We start from the raw sequence: 17642 nt of genomic DNA, 5'->3' as shown, positions 1-17642 counted from the left end.
GTCCGAGCACCGCTTGTGAATCACAAGCGCAGCCTCTCTGTGCTTCGAACAGTTTGCTGCGGCAGGAACCAACTGAGTATGGCGGAGCGGGGGAGGGGGGCGCTGCCAAGAGTGGCTGGCTGGCGAGCAAAGCCATAGGGGCCGAGCCGCGGCACTTGGGGGCAAAATTCCTCTCTAGTGCCGAGGCTGGGCCTGGAAGACCGCGCTGCTTCCCTCCTCCTCCTCCCGGTTCGGGGGGTCCCCGGGCTCGGCCCCCGAACGCCCCTCTCTTCCGTTCGCCATGTCATTTCCTGTGCTAATAAGATGGTGGTCACGGCCGGGAGGGAGGGAGCCGCCGCAGCTGCCGCCTCCTCCTTCTCGTCCACCCAGCCCGGCCCGGCCCCGGGACTTGTCCTCGCCTGGGACTAGTGAGCCAGGCTGGGCTGGCCGGGCCGGCGCCCAAGAGCGAGGTGGGCGACAGCGGCGGCGACGCGTGTCACCGCGGGGAAAGCTGGGCTGCCCCCAGACGAGGAGCCAGGGCCCCGCAGCGCCGAGGTGAGTCAGCCTTTCGGTAGCCAAGGTGGCCACGAAAATGGCTGCGCAGCGCGGGAGGACGGCAGGCAAGAGAGCGAGCCAGCAAGCGCGGGCCTGGGCAGGCGGCTGCTGCCGCGAGAGGAAGAGGAGTCCGGGGTGGGGGGAAAGCGAAGGAGGGGGGGCTCTTCCCGCAGCCCTCTCCCAGCTGCGGCGGCGGCGGCAGAGGGTGCGGCCAGGCAGGCAGGTAAGTGGCCGCCTCGCGCTCCCCTCCTTCTCCTCCCCCGTTGGGCAAGCGCTGGGCTCCGTTCGGCCCAGCCCCTTCCGTCCACCCTCCCTTCACCGCCGCCTCCCTCCCTCCTCTTCTCCTCCTACCCCTGGCTTTGCCTTTCTTCTCCCGCTCCACTGTTGCGCCCCCCCCCCTTGCTTCTCTTTAAGTTGTTATACTATATCCAGAGAGTGACGCAGCCGCGGCCCAATGGGTGGTCGAGTAGGGCGGGCGAGTGTTTGGGGATGGAACATATAGGGGCGGGGTTTCGAAAGAACCAAGTGACTTTGGGAAGTGCTGCCGAGGGAGGCTCAATGCAAGATGTTGAGTAGGCAATGGGTTTAAACAGCCTAATTGGGGAGGTACTGGTGAGCCTTACTCATGAGTATGTATGGCTAAGATTAAGCTACAGCAGCGATCTCGGGGAGGCGAGCGGGCTTCACCGTTCGCACAAAAGAATATTTTGGACAAGGTTATATGTAGAGCTACTGGGGTGTGCTGGAGGACTTAATCTTTACAGATTGCTATCGGTTATGGATTGTTTCCGCGTGTGGTTATTGTCTGTACGTAAACTTTTTAATAAAAAAAAATAACGCTTTTTCTAAGGTCACTTGTAAACGGTATAACTATCCTTATGACGTCTACGAATTACCCCACAAAAGTTACAAAACCCTGTATTCTCTTAACTCCTGTTGCTTTCATAAGACGCTATCTAACTGGAGCAGACCTACCTGAGCGTTTGTTTTTCTAAACTGCAATCATTGGTACCCATAAGAGGCAATTTTTATGACCAGGGCCAGCCCAACACCCTGGGGCACCCTAGACAGACTTGCTGCCTGGCTCCCCCCTCTCCAAGTGTCCCCTCAGGGCTACCCCCCTGCGGCTCTGATCCCCCCCCCCCAAGTTGACATGCATATAATTGAAAGGCATATGTACTGCTTTATGCACTCAAGCAAAGTGTCTTCATCACAATCACATTTATGTATAAGCATTCTTACAGAGGTATTTAAAGACAGAACCCATAAATCATTGTGTACATATGCCTTTCAACAGCTAGGGCTATACATTTAACATGCTTGCATTAGTTATTAGCATCTCATTTAAGCCATGATTCTGGGAAGGGAACATATGCTGTTTTATGTTGTTAGAATTAATTGCATGTTTGTGTTTCCCAGATCTTGAAGGTGATTAAGGAACTGACTTATTCAAGGTTGCAAAGAACATGATGGTGGAATTCTGAATTAGAATTTTGTAGAATTCCCTGTGTTTGCTTTGAATGTGTCTTCTCTTTAACCCTGTAATCTTAAGATTCTAAATATGCAATAAAAATAAACCATCCTAACACCAAACAAGTGTTAAATATCAAATATATTTTGACAATTGTTCAAACTGAATGCTATATTTAAGATGATTATTTTCTGATCAAACAAACAGTTCTGCAACATTACATTTTACCTACTGTATCTCAGAATTATGGGCAGTTTCAGTGTCTGCCTGGAGAAAGTGGGACTATTAAAAGCTGGATGGGAGTGTCATGGACGGCACATGTACAACCTGTGCTATGCCAGTTGCACTGACTTCCAGTGGCATACTGAGTCAAGTTCAAAGTTCTGGTATTGACCTTTATGGTCTTGAGTGGTCAGGGACCAACATAGCTGTGGGACCATCTCCTCTAGTATGTCCCCAGGGAGAGCATTACGCTCTTTGGATAACAGTCTGCCTATGATCCTTGGCCCCAAAGACATCTGGCTGTCCTTGACCAGGGCCAGAACTTTTTCAGTCCTGGTCCCAACCTGATGGAACTCTGCCAAACACCATTAGGGCCCTGTGGGATCTTATGCAGTTCCATAAGGTAGTATGTTCTGCTAGATTTTTGGATTAGGGCATTGATGGTTTGCAATCTAGCTGGCACCCTTCCCTACTCTCCTTCTTCTCAGATTGTTTCACTTCCCCTCTCCCACATTCACGAGGTGATCACTGGGAGGAAATTGTAACTTTCACCACTTGATCTTTTTAAACTGACCTATTAATATTATGTATTTATCTTATAATTTTTAATGTTTTTATTATGCTGTATATCACCCAGAGCCCTGCAAAAGTAGGGATTGGGTGATCTATAAATTTAATATAATAAATCATAAATAACAGCAAGATTGGGTGATTAATAAATAAATAATGAAGTAAAAGTAGCATTACATTGCTATTCATTGCAAAATGCTGCTTTTTAGATTATTTTTGACACATGCAGAATTCTGTAAGGAATTTTGCAGTGAAACTGGGAAAACAAGATTTTTATATTTCTTCTTAAGTTGGTAAAGAATGGGAGATTGGCTTGTTTATTCATTGTTAATAGAGCTATGAGCCTATGCACACAATCAAAATCTGTTGAACATAGTTGGAACTTCTGAGCAAAAATGCATATGATCACTCGTATGGCTATTGACTTCTGAAAATGGTTTTGGCCTACTTTGAGTACATGGGCCACCCTTTCAAATAAGTAAAATGGACACTGTTACAGACATGCTTTGTTAGAATAACTTTTTGGCTCTACATGAGATACTGCAGTTTTTTGTTCTAATTGTATACCAACTTTACGGTGTGCGTATGTATAAATACATGAGAAATACTTAAAACCAAACGTGTGAAAAATGTTATTGACTTCCTTTTGAATATCCCAGAGAAAAGGTATCTTCTTAAGGGAAACAGATATTCAGTTGCTGTAGTGTGTTTGATGAGGAATTGAAATTACTGGCAATCTTGAGACAACTAAAATGATTTAAGTTAAACTAGAGCAGCCTTTTCAGCCTTGGGACCTTTAATCTCTAGGTTACCACCTAGCATTACAAATATGTTACAGGAAGAAGGGCAGGTAGAATTACGATTGTCCTTGGGTTGGGATCAGGACAGTGGACCAAGGGGCAGCACTGCAGTCAGAAGGCTATCACACTGCTTAGTGGGCTGAAATATATGAAAGAAAAACAAAGTTTGAGTCCTTCAAGAACACCTGTCCCAAGCCGTTTAGGGCTTTAAAGGTAATAAGAACCAGCACTTTGAATTGTGCCCAGGCACAAATTGTCGGCCACTGCAAATCTCTTCACACTGGAGTGATATGATCTCTGTATCCTGCCCCTGACAGAAACCTGGCTGCCACATTTTGAACCAGCTGAAGTTTCTGAACCATTTTCAAACTCAGACCCATGCAGAGTATATTAATCTAATCTGGAATAACTCTGCCTAGGATTGTACTGTAAAACAGTTTTTTCTCTCTGTGTATTTGTATTTTTCCTTTCTGTGTATTTGTTGATTGTTAGCTGCCCTTAATCCGCTTGTGGAGAGAGAGGGTGGGATATAAATATAAGGTAAATAAATACATAAATATCACAGACAAAATTCAGTAGAGTCAGTTTAATCTGGAGGCTGACATTTTAAATCGTTTTGGAGTTCAAGGTTTTTGAAAATGCAGTCGTGCTTGTATTTTCCTGTGAGTAAGCAAGATGGAACACAATGGGATATTGTTGCATAGGATGCAGCTGTCATTTTTGCTCACCTGTTGGATTGGTTTTGGGCAGTTTTATGTAGAGAGGTAAAATTTCTAGAAATTTTAAAGTTATGAAAAAATGGGGGGTTCCCCCCAGAAAATGTTTTGAAATTATGGGAAAAATTGAAATACATGCAATACTTACTGCCCTGTCAAACCTAAACTAATTTTACTGTTTTAACATTAAATGAATCATTTATAACCTAGCATATAAAATTTCAATATTTGACATATTTGTGGAATTTAGAAGTTATAAATGCCTTAGTTTGTACAAGCAAATGGCAGATGTACCCAACACTCAAGAGAGAACTAGCATGCTAATAATGCACCCTATACTATCTGAGCACACGTACCTTCGTTTTTGCTATCTGGTTAGAAAGAGCTAAGTTCTCAAGTTTTATGCAGTTTTGCCCCACCGCCTTCTGATCACTTTTTTCTCTCCTTCAACATGGGGTAAAGCTACTTTTTACCCAGTCTGTGCATAATGTGTCACAGTGGTTTGAAGAAGAGGTGAAAAGGTCAACCATATCAGGTTAAAAGGACAAGACATGCAAGTAGTGAAAAGCAATGAAAGCCCTGCTTGCTCCCCTAATGAAGATTAGGTATCCTTCTAGATGCAGAAATACATCTTTGGTTAAGATCTTTGTATGTCTTTAGCATGCCCACTTTGCCTTGAAAAAACATTTCTCTAATTCTAAAAGAGAATATTTCATAGGAGTCCCAACATTTCCAGTTTTCCAGCTGCAGCTGAGAGAAAGGGGGAACCAAACTGGCCAGTTTGGTTCAGGGCCTTTTGGCACAGTTCAAGGTTTGTTTCAGGGGCTATCCTGAACCTAACCAGAATTTTTAGGTCCATGCCCATCTCATAGCTAAAGTGGCACTGCTATTGTCTATGAAAGATCCTCTGCCAGTATCACCCTTGACTAATGCTGCTGCCCAGTAGCTGCCCTTCAAGGGCTCCTCTGCCCCCAGGAAGATTGGTACTGTCTGTTCTCTTCTACTGATATGGCTGTTGATCCCTGAAGGAAGTGGATGCATCTTAGTCTGGTGTCTCAGCTGTGACCATTCCTCCCTGTGTGACTGTGTGAGGCATTTAGACCCCTGCTGGTATTGCTCTCAGCTTTGCTGACACCCGCCCCCCCTCACCACATCAAGGTTTGTTCCCATCTACAATTTGCTTTTAATTTAAAAAGTTGTTGCATGAGTGGTTTAGGTTATACTTGTATACCATTAGTTCCTTCTGTCAACTTTTGGGTTTTTAAACATGACATTGCACTGAGGCTGCCGTTTGGTCAGTGATTTCTTACTAGAGATGCCAGCCAATTGATTTTATTAATCTTCTGTAATTCTTGATACCATTGATCATGAGGTTCTTGGTGGTTTGGCTGTGAGATACCATGGATGTTCATAGAATGGTAAGAACCTTGATGTATATTAATATAAGTTAAGTGAACATATGTGATCAACTAATGAAGTTTATATTTTATTGCTCAGCAGTGTCTGACAAAGGAAAACGTGCTTGCAGCTCTCAATAGATTGTGTCTAGCTTCCAGGGAGTTGAATGGGAGTGTGCAGAGTATTTATTTATTTATTTATTTATTTATTTATTTATTTATTTATTTATTTATTTATTTATTACTTTCCATTTATATCCCGCCCTTTCCACAAGCGGACTCGGGGCAGCTTACAACATTATAAAAACAATCAGTCCAATAAAACATATAAAACCATAATTTACATATCAACTTTAAAACCATTCCATAGCGCTATTTCAGTCCAATATAGGCGGTATTGACTTCTCAACTATGATCACCAGCATTCTGTAGGATGTCCGGTGGCAGCCCTTTTTCAATTAGACCGCAAAAGCCTGTTTAAACAATTCGGTCTTACAGGCCCTGTGGAACGCAGACAAATCCCGCAGGGCCCTTATAGCTTCTGGGAGGGTGTTCCAAAGTTCTGGTGCTGCCACCGAAAAAGCCCTGGATCTTGTTATACTTAGCCTGGCTTCTTTTGGGCCAGGGGCAGACAACAGATTTTTTGTCCCTGATCTCAGTGCTCTCTGGGGGATATATGGGGAAAGGCGGTCCTGTAGATAGGCAGGTCCCTGACCATAGAGGGCTTTAAAGGTTAATACCAACACCTTGAAGCGAACTCGGAACACAACAGGCAACCAGTGCAGCTCTCTCAGCACTGGCTGAATGTGCTCCCGTCGCGGCAGCCCCATTAACAGCCGTGCCGCAGAGTTCTGCACTAGTTGTAGTCTCCGGGTTAGTGTCAAGGGTAGCCCCATGTACAGAGCATTACAGTGATCTATTCTTGAGGTGACCGTAGCATGGATTACCGTCGCTAAGTCGTTGCGCTCCAGGTAAGGGGCCAGCTGCCATGCTTACCGAAGATGAAAGAAGGCAGATCTAACAGTGGCTGCCACCTGAGCCTCCATTGTAAGGGAGGACTCAAGAAGCACGCCTAAGCTCTTGACCTTAGGGACCGGTATCAGTGGTACCCCGTCAAGGGCCGGCAGCTGGATCTCTCTCCCCAGACCGCCCCGACCCAGGTAGAGAACCTCCGTCTTCGTCGGATTCAGTTTCAGCCGACTCAGTCTGAGCCAAGAAGCCATGGCTTGTAACGCCAGGTCTAGATTTTCCAGGGTACAGTCAGACTGGCCACCCATCAATAGATAGAGCTGGGTGTCATCCGCATATTGATGGCAACCCAGTCCGTACCTCCTGACAATCTGGGCAAGGGGGCGCATATAGATATTAAATAACATCGGGGATAGGACCGCTCCCTGCGGCACCCTACTATTAAGAGAGTGCCTCTGGGATGCTTCCTCCCCTATCACCACCCTTTGTCCCCGATCTTGGAGAAAGGAGGTCAGCCACTGTAAGGCAGATCCCTGAATCCCCACATCGGCAAGGCGGCTAGTCAGTAGCTGATGGTCAACTGTGTCAAAAGCGGCTGACAGATCTAATAACAACAGCACTGCAGAGCTGCTCTGATCCAGATGTCTCCAGGAGTACAGTGTCTCCAGTGAGAATTTGTTAGATTGTATACAGCAGGGGTGGCCAACGGTAGCTCTCCAGATGTTTCTTGCCTACAACTCCCTGGGGCTGATGGGAGTTGTAGGCAAAAAAACATCTGGAGAGCTACCGTTGGCCACCCCTGCACTGGGCTGTATTCCTGTCCATTTTGGAAGTGCACACAGCTTGAGTTATTTACATTCTAAACTTTGTTATTGTCATTCTGTTTTATGAAGTGTGAATTTATTCAGCAATTTTCAAGTAACTTCTCCAGCTCTGTTCTGTTTTGTTAAGGTTTCTTTTTCCATTTATCAATCAATTTGATCATGTTTCAAAATGAATTTGAAGAGGAAATGTAGGAGAGTTGTTGATGATAGCCTGCAGGTCTGACCTGGAAAGCAAGAGCATGAGGTGAGAAAATGGAGTAGAGCAGCTTTTAAATCAACACAGAGCAGGTCTCAGCTGGAAATCATGAGCATAGTGATTGTTTTAATGTACAACTCTCAGGATGAGGAGTCGAATAAAGCATGCGGTATTTGTCTATAGTATGCATTGGGGCTGCCACCTGGCCAATTTTAAATCAGTCTGGCTGCTTTCTTTGCCATTTTAACAGTAATGCATCTTTAAAAGAAAGCAGAAGTCCAGACAAAACTGAGTTTGTTTTTTAACAAAACATAAAATCCTAATTTCTATTTAAACTCCCTAGAACCCAATGGTGGAAAATCTGATATACAACATACCAGGCATGTATACAAAAATGTTACTCAGTTTATAATTTTACTTCACTTATTGTAGTTAATAACATCTGCTTAAATTCTTTTTATTCATGTTTCCATTGCCTTCAATGGAAAACACATTTTCTCCCTTCCATTCAGTTGGGATCAAATGACAGCAGCAGTTGGGATCAAATGACAGCAGGTACAGTGGGAGTTAAAACTCTCACTTGCAAGGTAGGCACAGGGAGATCATCTCCCAGAGATGTGACATTGATTTGTGAATGAGATTTAGATTTCTTAGAATCCTTGTGGCTTCTGAATGGCTGAATTTTAAACAAATATGGTATGGCAGGTCGGAAATTACCTTTTTCTCCCATCTTGCTTGTAGTACCTGAGCCAGGCTGGCAGAAAAAAAATTCAAGTACTGCAGGAATGAGGGGGGGGGGGAGCGGCGGGGGAGATGTTCTAACTTTTCTTGCCTCCAGGCTCAAGGCTGCCTGTATTACCATCTGCTGCCGCACACTGGAGCTAAGAGAAGCTAGGGAGGAGAAAATTTATATCGCTAGGAAACATGAACCTAAAGATACAGAGTGGTCCTCAAATCTGATTCTCACCAATCTCTCAGAAAGACATTACAGATCTCATGCCTCAGCTAGTTTTACCCTACTTTTAATTGTGGTGTGTGTGTGTGTGAGGAATATTTCTGTTCCCCCCACCATATATTCTGTTTCAGCCATCTTGTCTGTCTTTCAGATGATACAGGCAGCACTACCGGTATCAGTTCTCCCTGAAGGCATTCTGCCTATCTTGTAGTCTCTGTCTCTTGTTTCTCCTTGTTAGTCTGCAAAGCCTGTGTTCAGACGTGCCCAGCAGAAAGCTCACCCTAAAAGCAAACATGGCAGAGTGGATGATAGAATAGCAAGTAAATAGGACCCACTTCTTATGCTTATGTATTATAGATTCAAGAATGTCCTGAATGCAATGACTGTTGGCGAGTGGAAATGCTGTATGTAGAACCACCTATGGTATGAGTTTGTTTAGTGACAAGATCTGTTGTATTATTTTATTTTAAAAATGTATAGCCAAGGCATCTGAGTCAAGGCAGCACTAGAATCCCTTCCCTCACTGTTCTGCCTATTGGCTTCACCTCATGCACCTTTGAAAACAGGATAGCAAGGCTCTGCAATAATGAGTTTTCAGGGGGGAATTTTTCACTGTTATTGGTAAACATAATTGGATTAGTTACATTAAAAAATGAAAATGGATGGATTTTGGATTAATTTCTAAATGCACATTACTGCACTTGCTATTCCAAAGCATTTTATAGTGCAATTAAGTGTGAGAGAATCTATCGACAAAGTATGTAATATCTGATTGAGGTTTTACGTGCACAGTCATTCTTCGACCGTAGTTGTTATGCTGGTAGCATGTCATTGGTATTTAGCAATAAATACACAAGCCAGCATTACAATATTAACAACAGAAATAATAAAGGAATTGCTAGTGGTAAAGGAATAAATAGTGCCATATATAGGCTTGTCAGCTTCAGGCTGGAAAATTCCTGAAGGTTTTGGGGTAGAGCCTGGGAAGTTTGGGGAGGGGAGGGACCTCATCAGGGTATAATGCCATAGAGTCCATCCGCCAAAGCAACCGTTTTCTACAGGGGTACTGATCTCTGTAGTCTGGAGATCAGTTGTATTTCCAGGAGATCTCTAGCCACCACCTGGCAACTGACAATCCTAACTATATGTACAACCTAGCATGCCAGTGCTGGCATATAGTTTCTGGTGAAAAAATTCTTCAGCATGAGTATTTCCAGTTAATGTATGAGAATCTTGATACTCTGCATTAGTAGAATGCTTAGAATCCCCTCCAATCTTCAGGGGTGTCAAACTCATTTGTTATGAGGACTGGATCTGACATAAATGAGGCCTTGTTGGGCTGAGCCATGTCAGGTGGAGCCATGTGTGTACCTATTTAAGATTAGGTAGCAGAGATATAAACTTTATAAAGGACACAGAAAAATGCAATTACAGATTTTTCTTTTTTTTAAAAAAAAATTCTTCAAACATACTTAAAATGTTAGCACTTGTTGGTCTGAAAGGTGCTTTCTTTGTATCTCTCCCATGGTATCCTGGGAACTGGGCAAAGGAAGCTCTGGCTTTTTCCTTCCTTCCCCAGGGGATAGAAGGAGGAGGAGCCTCACCCAATTGAAGGAAGAGAGGCTTGGCTCAGTAGCTCTGCTGTACAATTAAGGGAGTCTGGTAAAGCAAGCTATCTCTCTCTCCCTTCCTCCCCAAGGAAGGAGTCTCAGGCAATTGAGAAAATAGAGACTTTGCTCTGTAGCTCCTGTGCAATTGAGCAAACCTTGCAAAGCAAGCTATGATTTAGAAGGAAGCAAGCAAGAGGGAAAAGGAAGCAGATGACAGCTAGTTTCTTGGTGGCCTGTTAGGAGCCCCCAGGCCGCATGTTTGACATCCCTGCTCTAGAAACTTAGATATAACCAATCAGGATAGATTTTAAATCACAATTTAAATCACTAGTCAGTAAGACTTGATTTAAATCATGGTTTTCTACAAAAAGGCTAATTCTTGCTGTCCTTAATATTTACAATGCAGATGAAGGTTTCATTTTAGTATAATAACTTTTAAAGTTAGTTTTAATTATATAGATATGAAATCACTGCAAGGTGAACTATCTCCAGTTCAATAGGTTAATCACTCATATTTGAACTTTTCTGCTGTACTTTATTGGAAGAATAAAAATAATTTTTAACAATAACCATTTGAATTATTTTATTTAACCAAAACAATAACAGTATACAGGGCTTTCTTTGCAGAAGCAGCCCAGCAGCAGCTCATTTGCATATTAGGCCACACCCCCTGGCATCACCATTGTTTCACATAGGGCTTTTAGTAGAAAAGGCTCAGCAGGACCTCATTTGCATATTAGGTCACACACCCCTGGCACTAAGCCAGCCAGAACTGCGTTCCTGCTAAAAAAAAAAAGCCCTGACAGTATATAGCATATGTATTCTTGATTTGCTTGCACTTCCATGAGGATTCACACATAAAAATCTCAAGATTTCTGGAGTTTCACTTTTCATTTGTACTGCTTGCCCCTTCCTCCTCACGCTTACCTCTTTACATCTCCTTATCCAAACCTATTCAGCCCAAACAATCATATATTCATTTCACTTCTTGAAATTTAGCACTTAAGAGATAAGGGGTTGATTCTGTCTGCATAGATGGGCAGAGGACCAACAGGACTGAAGTTTCTTAATTCTATATATTTATTTTGTTACATTTTTGTTGTGAAGAAGAGGCATGTTATATCTGCAGACACAAATTCAGTTTTGAGAACTGCAAAACCAAGCAACTTTGATAATATCTTCTGGATAGAAAAACTGTCCAAAATAATATTACAGAAACCCCTGGGAAAGCATGATATTGTGAATGGGTTAATAGAATTCGTTTACCAAAATTTTAAACTTTGCATGAATACACAGCCTCATAATACATAACTAAGAACTACATCCTACATTTCATGATGAATAACTTCTGGAGTATAGTGTTATCTTAAGTAAAAAACTATTTTTAGATAGATTTTGCCTCATTTTATTTTTCAAAATCCAACGTAAATAAAAATCTGATTTAAATAAAAAAATCTGATTTTTAATTTTTTTAAATGACTGCTTTTTATCCACCTTTAACCAATACAACAACACAATCTACTACATACACCCCCCCCCCACACACACACACCTCTAATGATTTTTCTTACCACATATGTCACACTTTAGATGTTGTAGAAACCACCTGCTTAAATCTGGGGAGAAAATGAGAAGAAAAACATTTTTTTTCTAGTAGGTTTAAAAAAAACACCTTCAAAAATAAGATAATTTTCAGGAAAAGGACACTCACTCACTTATTTTTTTTTTAAATTACTAGGGATATTGTGTGAAAGGAGTAAGATTTTAGTCTAGTAACACCTTAAAGATCAAGAAGATTTCCAGGGTATAAGCATTAGAGAGTCAAAGCTCTGTTTATCAGATCTCTGACAATACCTGGTATCTGTCAGAGGGAAGTTTGATTCTTGAAAGCTTATACCTTGGAAATATTGATGGTTTAAGGCGTATTATTTGGTAATATTTCTTTATGGGAAGGAAAGTGCCATAGTATAGCTTGGTCATGTCAGATTTCAGAAGCTAAGCAGGGTTGGTACTTGGATGGGAGACCATCAAAGACTCTGTAGAGGAAGGCAAACCACCTCTGCTTTTCATTTTCACTTGCCTTGAAAGCCACTTGAGGGAGTCACCATAAGTCAACTGGGATTTGACTGCACTTTACATATACATAATATTTCTTTATGTGTGATGAATAACAATAGTCTGGGCACTTTTGCATGCAGTAGGATTTCATTGTGTATAAATGCTGAAGCTAAAAGCATGATGTGTGCATTTATAAACAGTATATGCAAACATATTCAAAATTAGCATGATGTTTTCTTTCAGAATTGGGTATGTAACAAGGCCTAGAGGTCCACATGAACATATTGCACAAATTGAGATGCGAGAGAATTAAAATATCACTGTGACTTTCAGGAGTGATCTCTGCCTGCCAGCTCTGCAGACCCTCAGCATTTAAAATAGTTCAGTAGGTAGGTTTCTCAGACACCCAGAATTCAAATAAGATGTGACTTTTATGTTTACAAAATCAGCAGCTTGAATTACATCTAGAAATTTACACACAGTAGCGACTCCCTGTTGAGTACATGGCAGGACTCCAGGCAAGATGCTTAGTTAGGACACTGAGAAGCTCAGATGGGAATTACCAAGTGGATTAGCACCTGTAGCTGCAAAATCTGTCCACCTTGGCCAAATATACTGTGATTCAGGTGTGGGCTGCTGCTAGCCAGGGTGTGAGCACTGGCATTGATTTTAAGGAAGCAGATCATGTTGTTAATCAGTAGTTGCTCATGCTAGCTGTTGACATCATACAAAGAAATGGCCAAGAGCACCTTCCATTAGCTGCACTTGGTTCACTGACTCTCCTTTCTTAAAGTCAGCCAATATGGCCACACTGATTCTTGCTTTTGCAACCTCGAAGCTGAATTACTGCAATATACTATGCATTGTGCTACCCTTGAAGGTAACCTGGAAACTGCATTTAGCTTAGTCTGCAGGGTTAGCAGATGGGAACATACAGTATCTTGCCTATCTTAAACCAGTTGCATCCACTGCTGGTTTGTTTTGGAATCCTATTAAAAATGCTGGTTATGATTTTTGAAGTCCCTCCATAGCTTAGGTCCAGTGGTTTAGGACATATCTCTAAAGGACTGTGTCTTCCCAGTAAGCCAACTGTGGTCCTCAGGCTATTTCCACCTGGCTTGTCAGCTGTCCCTCTGTCTGTCTCAGTCAGACCTGGCCATTGTGATACATGCCATGATCATCTCCAGGTTGGACTATTGCAAGCGCTCTAAGCAGGGCTGCCCTTGAGGCTGTTGTAGAAACTTCAGGCTATATCGAATGTGGCTGTTAGGTTGCTGACCAATATCTCATGGTCATCCCATATTCAACCTGTACTTAAGCAACTTGACTGGTTGCCTGTTGGTTTCCCAATCAGGTTCAGGGTTCTGGTTCTCACCTTTAAAGCCCTAAATGGTTTGGGACTTTCATACGTACAGGACCACCTCTCTGTATATGCCCCCCCCCGAACGCTTGGGGCCAAGAATCCCAGCTACAAATACAAGTTGATGGGGTGTGAACTCGCAGAGACTGACCAAGAGAAAGATCTTGGGGTTGTGGTAGATAACTCACTGAAAATGTCAAGACAGTGTGCGTTTGCAATAAAAAAGGCCAACGCCATGCTGGGAATTATTAGGAAGGGAATTGAAAACAAATCAGCCTGTATAAATTGATGGTGCGGTCTCATTTGGAGTACTGTGTGCAGTTCTGGTCACCGCACCTCAAAAAGGATATTATAGCATTGGAGAAAGTCCAGAAAAGGGCAACTAGAATGATTAAAGGGCTGGAACACTTTCCCTATGAAGAAAGGTTGAAATGCTTGGGACTCTTTAGCTTGGAGAAACGTCAACTGCGGGGTGACATGATAGAGGTTTACAAGATAATGCATGGGATGGAGAAAGTAGAGAAAGAAGTACTTTTCTCCCTTTCTCACAATACAAGAACTCGTGGGCATTCGATGAAATTGTTGAGCAGACAGGTTAAAACGGATAAAAGGAAGTACTTCTTCACCCAAAGGGTGATTAACATGTGGAATTCACTGCCACAGGAGTTGGTGGCGGCCACAAGCATAGCGACCTTCAAGAGGAGTTTAGATAAAAATATGGAGCAGAGGTCCATGAGTGGCTATTAGCCACAGTGTGTGTGTGTATATAATTTTTTTTGCCACTGTGTGACACAGAGTGTTGGACTGGATGGGCCATTGGCCTGATCCAACATGGCTTCTCTTATGTTCTTATGGTGGTGCCTGGCCCACAGGTGGCTTGACTGTCCTCAGCAGGGGCAAAAGCTTTTTCTATAGTGATCCTTGGCTGGTGGAGCTCTCTACCAGATGACATCTGGACTTCCATAGGACTTCCTGTAAGATGGAGTTGTTCCACCAGGCATTACTCTGAGGACAGTTGAGGACAGTTTTCTACCAGCTATTAGCAGTGTTACATGTTTTTCTGACAGCAGTCTGGGAAGTTGGCTGTTGGAAGGAGTGGGGTATAAGTCAGTACAGATGTATTCAAATGAAGGAAAAAAATTGCTGCCTCCTTCTGGCTGTTCCCCACCTGGCATCAACCAAAGCCTGTGCTTTTTTCCACTGTAGCTCTCACTTTGTGGAACAGGGTGGACAGTATCTCTAGAGGTGCTAAAAGGCCATTTTATGTGCCAGGGCTACTGGGATATAGAATGCAGACATCTTTGCATGTTTGGTGTTTGGGGCTTTATTTTATGTTTCTAAATTGTGATTTTTAAGCTCCCTTGAGGAAATGAGTGATATATAAATATTTAAATAAATAAAAGAAGTATTAATCAAAGTTACCACTTGATTTAATATTTCAGTTTCTTTCAGTGATCTGTAAAAGCAGAAATACAGATAATTAGTGCAATTATTCTTTGCGAATGTCCACAAAGTTACTAGCCCAAAAGACAAAAAAAAAATCAGCTTCTTTGCTTACATTATCTTATTTGCTTAACTGTTTTGGGTATCAAGAACTCTCTACTGGCTTAGAGTAGCTACTTTGTCTTTAGACAGTTCTGATGGTATTACCAAGGCAGTTGGGTGGCTGTGAAAGCCTAGCCTAAACTAATAATAATAATAATAATAATAATAATAATACTTTTTATTTATATCCCGCCCTCCCCGCCGAGGCAGGCTCAGGGCTGCTCACAACACATAAATTATGTTGGGTGTGGCTCATTCTTGTGTTCTTAGCTTTGACAAGAGCTTCAGGGGAAAGACCTTTTAATTTTTGGAGGCATTTAAGTCAATTATGACTGTGAATTTAGCCAAGGGTCCAGGAATTCTATAATAAAAACGTGCCTAACTTTAAAACACTCACTTTCCACCAGGTGTCTGTTACCAACGATAGAAGCTCCACCTGTAACCATTGGCACTACAGCAAAGACTCACCTGCCAACATAACTGATATAGTGGCTGTTAGCCCTGCAAGAAGCGTTTTGTGGTTATCTGGGGGCAGCACTGCTTTTGGGTATAATATTTTTTAAAAAGTTTCCAACCAGATGATTTGAATAAACAAAAGGCAAAGAGTATGGAATGTGGGTAGATGAATTAAAGAGGTGGGCTGGGGCTCTTAGGGATATGAAGTTTCTGTAGGTGTGTTGCCAGAAAAGATGTTTCTCATGGAAAGATATTCTCCATCCCTTCCACAGTTCTGTTCCATGTAGTTATCCCAAAGACACCAACATTTAAACATTGCCTTAGACATCAAATGTTGCACAAGCAGTGGTGGTTTAAGACATTTTGCTGCCCAAAGCTGCTTCCCCATTACCAGCCTGTCCATTTATTAACTCACCATGCCAACCTCCCCCCACCCCACCCCCCACACAGGGAAATGCAAAAGGTAATGCTTCTTTTGTCTTTTCTCTCATCAGAACCTCTCAAGAGTAATTCTGGCCAAACTCTTAGGAGGCAAAGGAGTTCAGACTTCCCACACCGGTTTTGGACAGGCTTAGGGGAGAGAAAAGGCAAGACACATTAGCTTGTCTGGTTCCCAGCCTGGGAGTGAAGGTTGAAGTAATGGTAGGGTAGGGTAGGGAAATACCTTGAGATCTGGGGAGTGGAGCCTGAGGAGGGCAGGATTTGGGGAGGGGAGTGACTTCAATAGGGTATAATGCCATAGAGCTCACCTTCCAAAGTGACCATTTTCTCTAGGTGATTTGATCTTTAACATCTGGTGATTTGCTGCAATCCCAGGAAATCTCCAGCTGGCAACTCCTGGTAATACAGCAAAGACTCAAAAATGTGTCTAATTAAACATATAGAATGCAAATGTCGCAGTTTCAAAGCTTTGAGAGATGCTTTTCCAGATTTCAGTAAGGGCAAAAAAAACTTATATTGTGTTTTTTCAATTTTCAAAGTTCTTCATAGACATTGTGTTGTAATAAGTAAAATAGCTGTATAGGGGGAATGTACTTTTTGAAATGGATCTGACAGGGATACTAAAACTGTTGCTGCTAAATTGAGTTGGACTTTTCAGCGGTCAAATAATAGTCATGAACTTTTAAAGGGCTCAGTTGTTTTAAATCAACAAAGATACTTTAATCATCAACAAGTATGATAAAGTATGCTGCCTCAACAATGTCAACAATTAGGTGACATTCTATGCCCTATCTTGGGTAACCCAGGCTTGCCCAATCTCATAAAATCTTGGAAGTTAAGCAGAGTCGCCCCTGGTTAGTATTTGGATGGGAGACCATCAAGGAAGTCCAGGGTTGCTATTCAGAGAAAGGTAATGGCAAACCACTTCTGACCATCTCTTGCCTTGAAATCCCAAGATTGCCATATGTAAGATGTTGATGGCAAAAAAAAAAGTTCAATAAATATAAATGGTTTGCTGAATAATTCTTTGTTTTGGATTTCATCCTGGAACACGAGAATATGCCAGCAGTTGCCACTGCATACTAAAAAGGACACAAAAACAAATTAACAGCAGATATTTAAAATGTTTGTTAGAAAATCTCTGCAGTCATAGCAGATGGCCAGTAGGAGAAGCTTGTCACACTGCTAGGTCTGCCCTGACTGCTATGATATTAAACAAACTTTTTAGAAAATAAAGACTTCTGAAGAGCGGATAATGTTTCTAAGAAATTGGAGTAAGGCACATGCTATATGTACTGTATAAGAGCACAGCCTTATAATTTTTCAAACTTCTATGTAGAGCTCTGTGTAAATTAATTAGATTTGTAATGTAACTATTATAGAGTATTTTAATCATTACTGAAAGTTTTAGAACATTATTTATTTTTGCTTTAGCTGCGTGAAAATTAGTTTTGAATATCTTTTGCTCATCCTCTGCTTTAAAATTGAAGTTGTTGATAATAATGGAATTGTTGAAAT

The 17642-nt window shown here is 42.1% G+C and overlaps 1 protein-coding gene across 3 annotated transcripts in view; it reads left to right on the top strand.

Annotated features, from left to right (window-relative positions):
- Nucleotides 1-268: 268 nt before the first annotated feature.
- PRDM11 (PR/SET domain 11) overlaps nucleotides 269-17642 on the top strand; it is a 59078-nt gene continuing 41704 nt past the window's right edge. Inside the window, exon 1 of one of the 3 annotated variants that reach the window (XM_060262999.1) lies at nucleotides 269-534. The gene's annotated coding sequence lies outside the window, so the exon portion shown is untranslated. The remainder of the gene's footprint in view (nucleotides 535-17642) is intronic. The other 2 variants (XM_060262998.1, XM_060263000.1) reach the window with 2 other exon arrangements.

The sequence above is a fragment of the Heteronotia binoei genome, chromosome 21 (assembly GCF_032191835.1).
Source record: "Heteronotia binoei isolate CCM8104 ecotype False Entrance Well chromosome 21, APGP_CSIRO_Hbin_v1, whole genome shotgun sequence".
NCBI classification, from domain to species: domain Eukaryota; kingdom Metazoa; phylum Chordata; class Lepidosauria; order Squamata; family Gekkonidae; genus Heteronotia; species Heteronotia binoei.
Note: the sequence above shows the minus strand (reverse complement) of the source record. Positions and strands in the feature narration are given on the sequence as shown.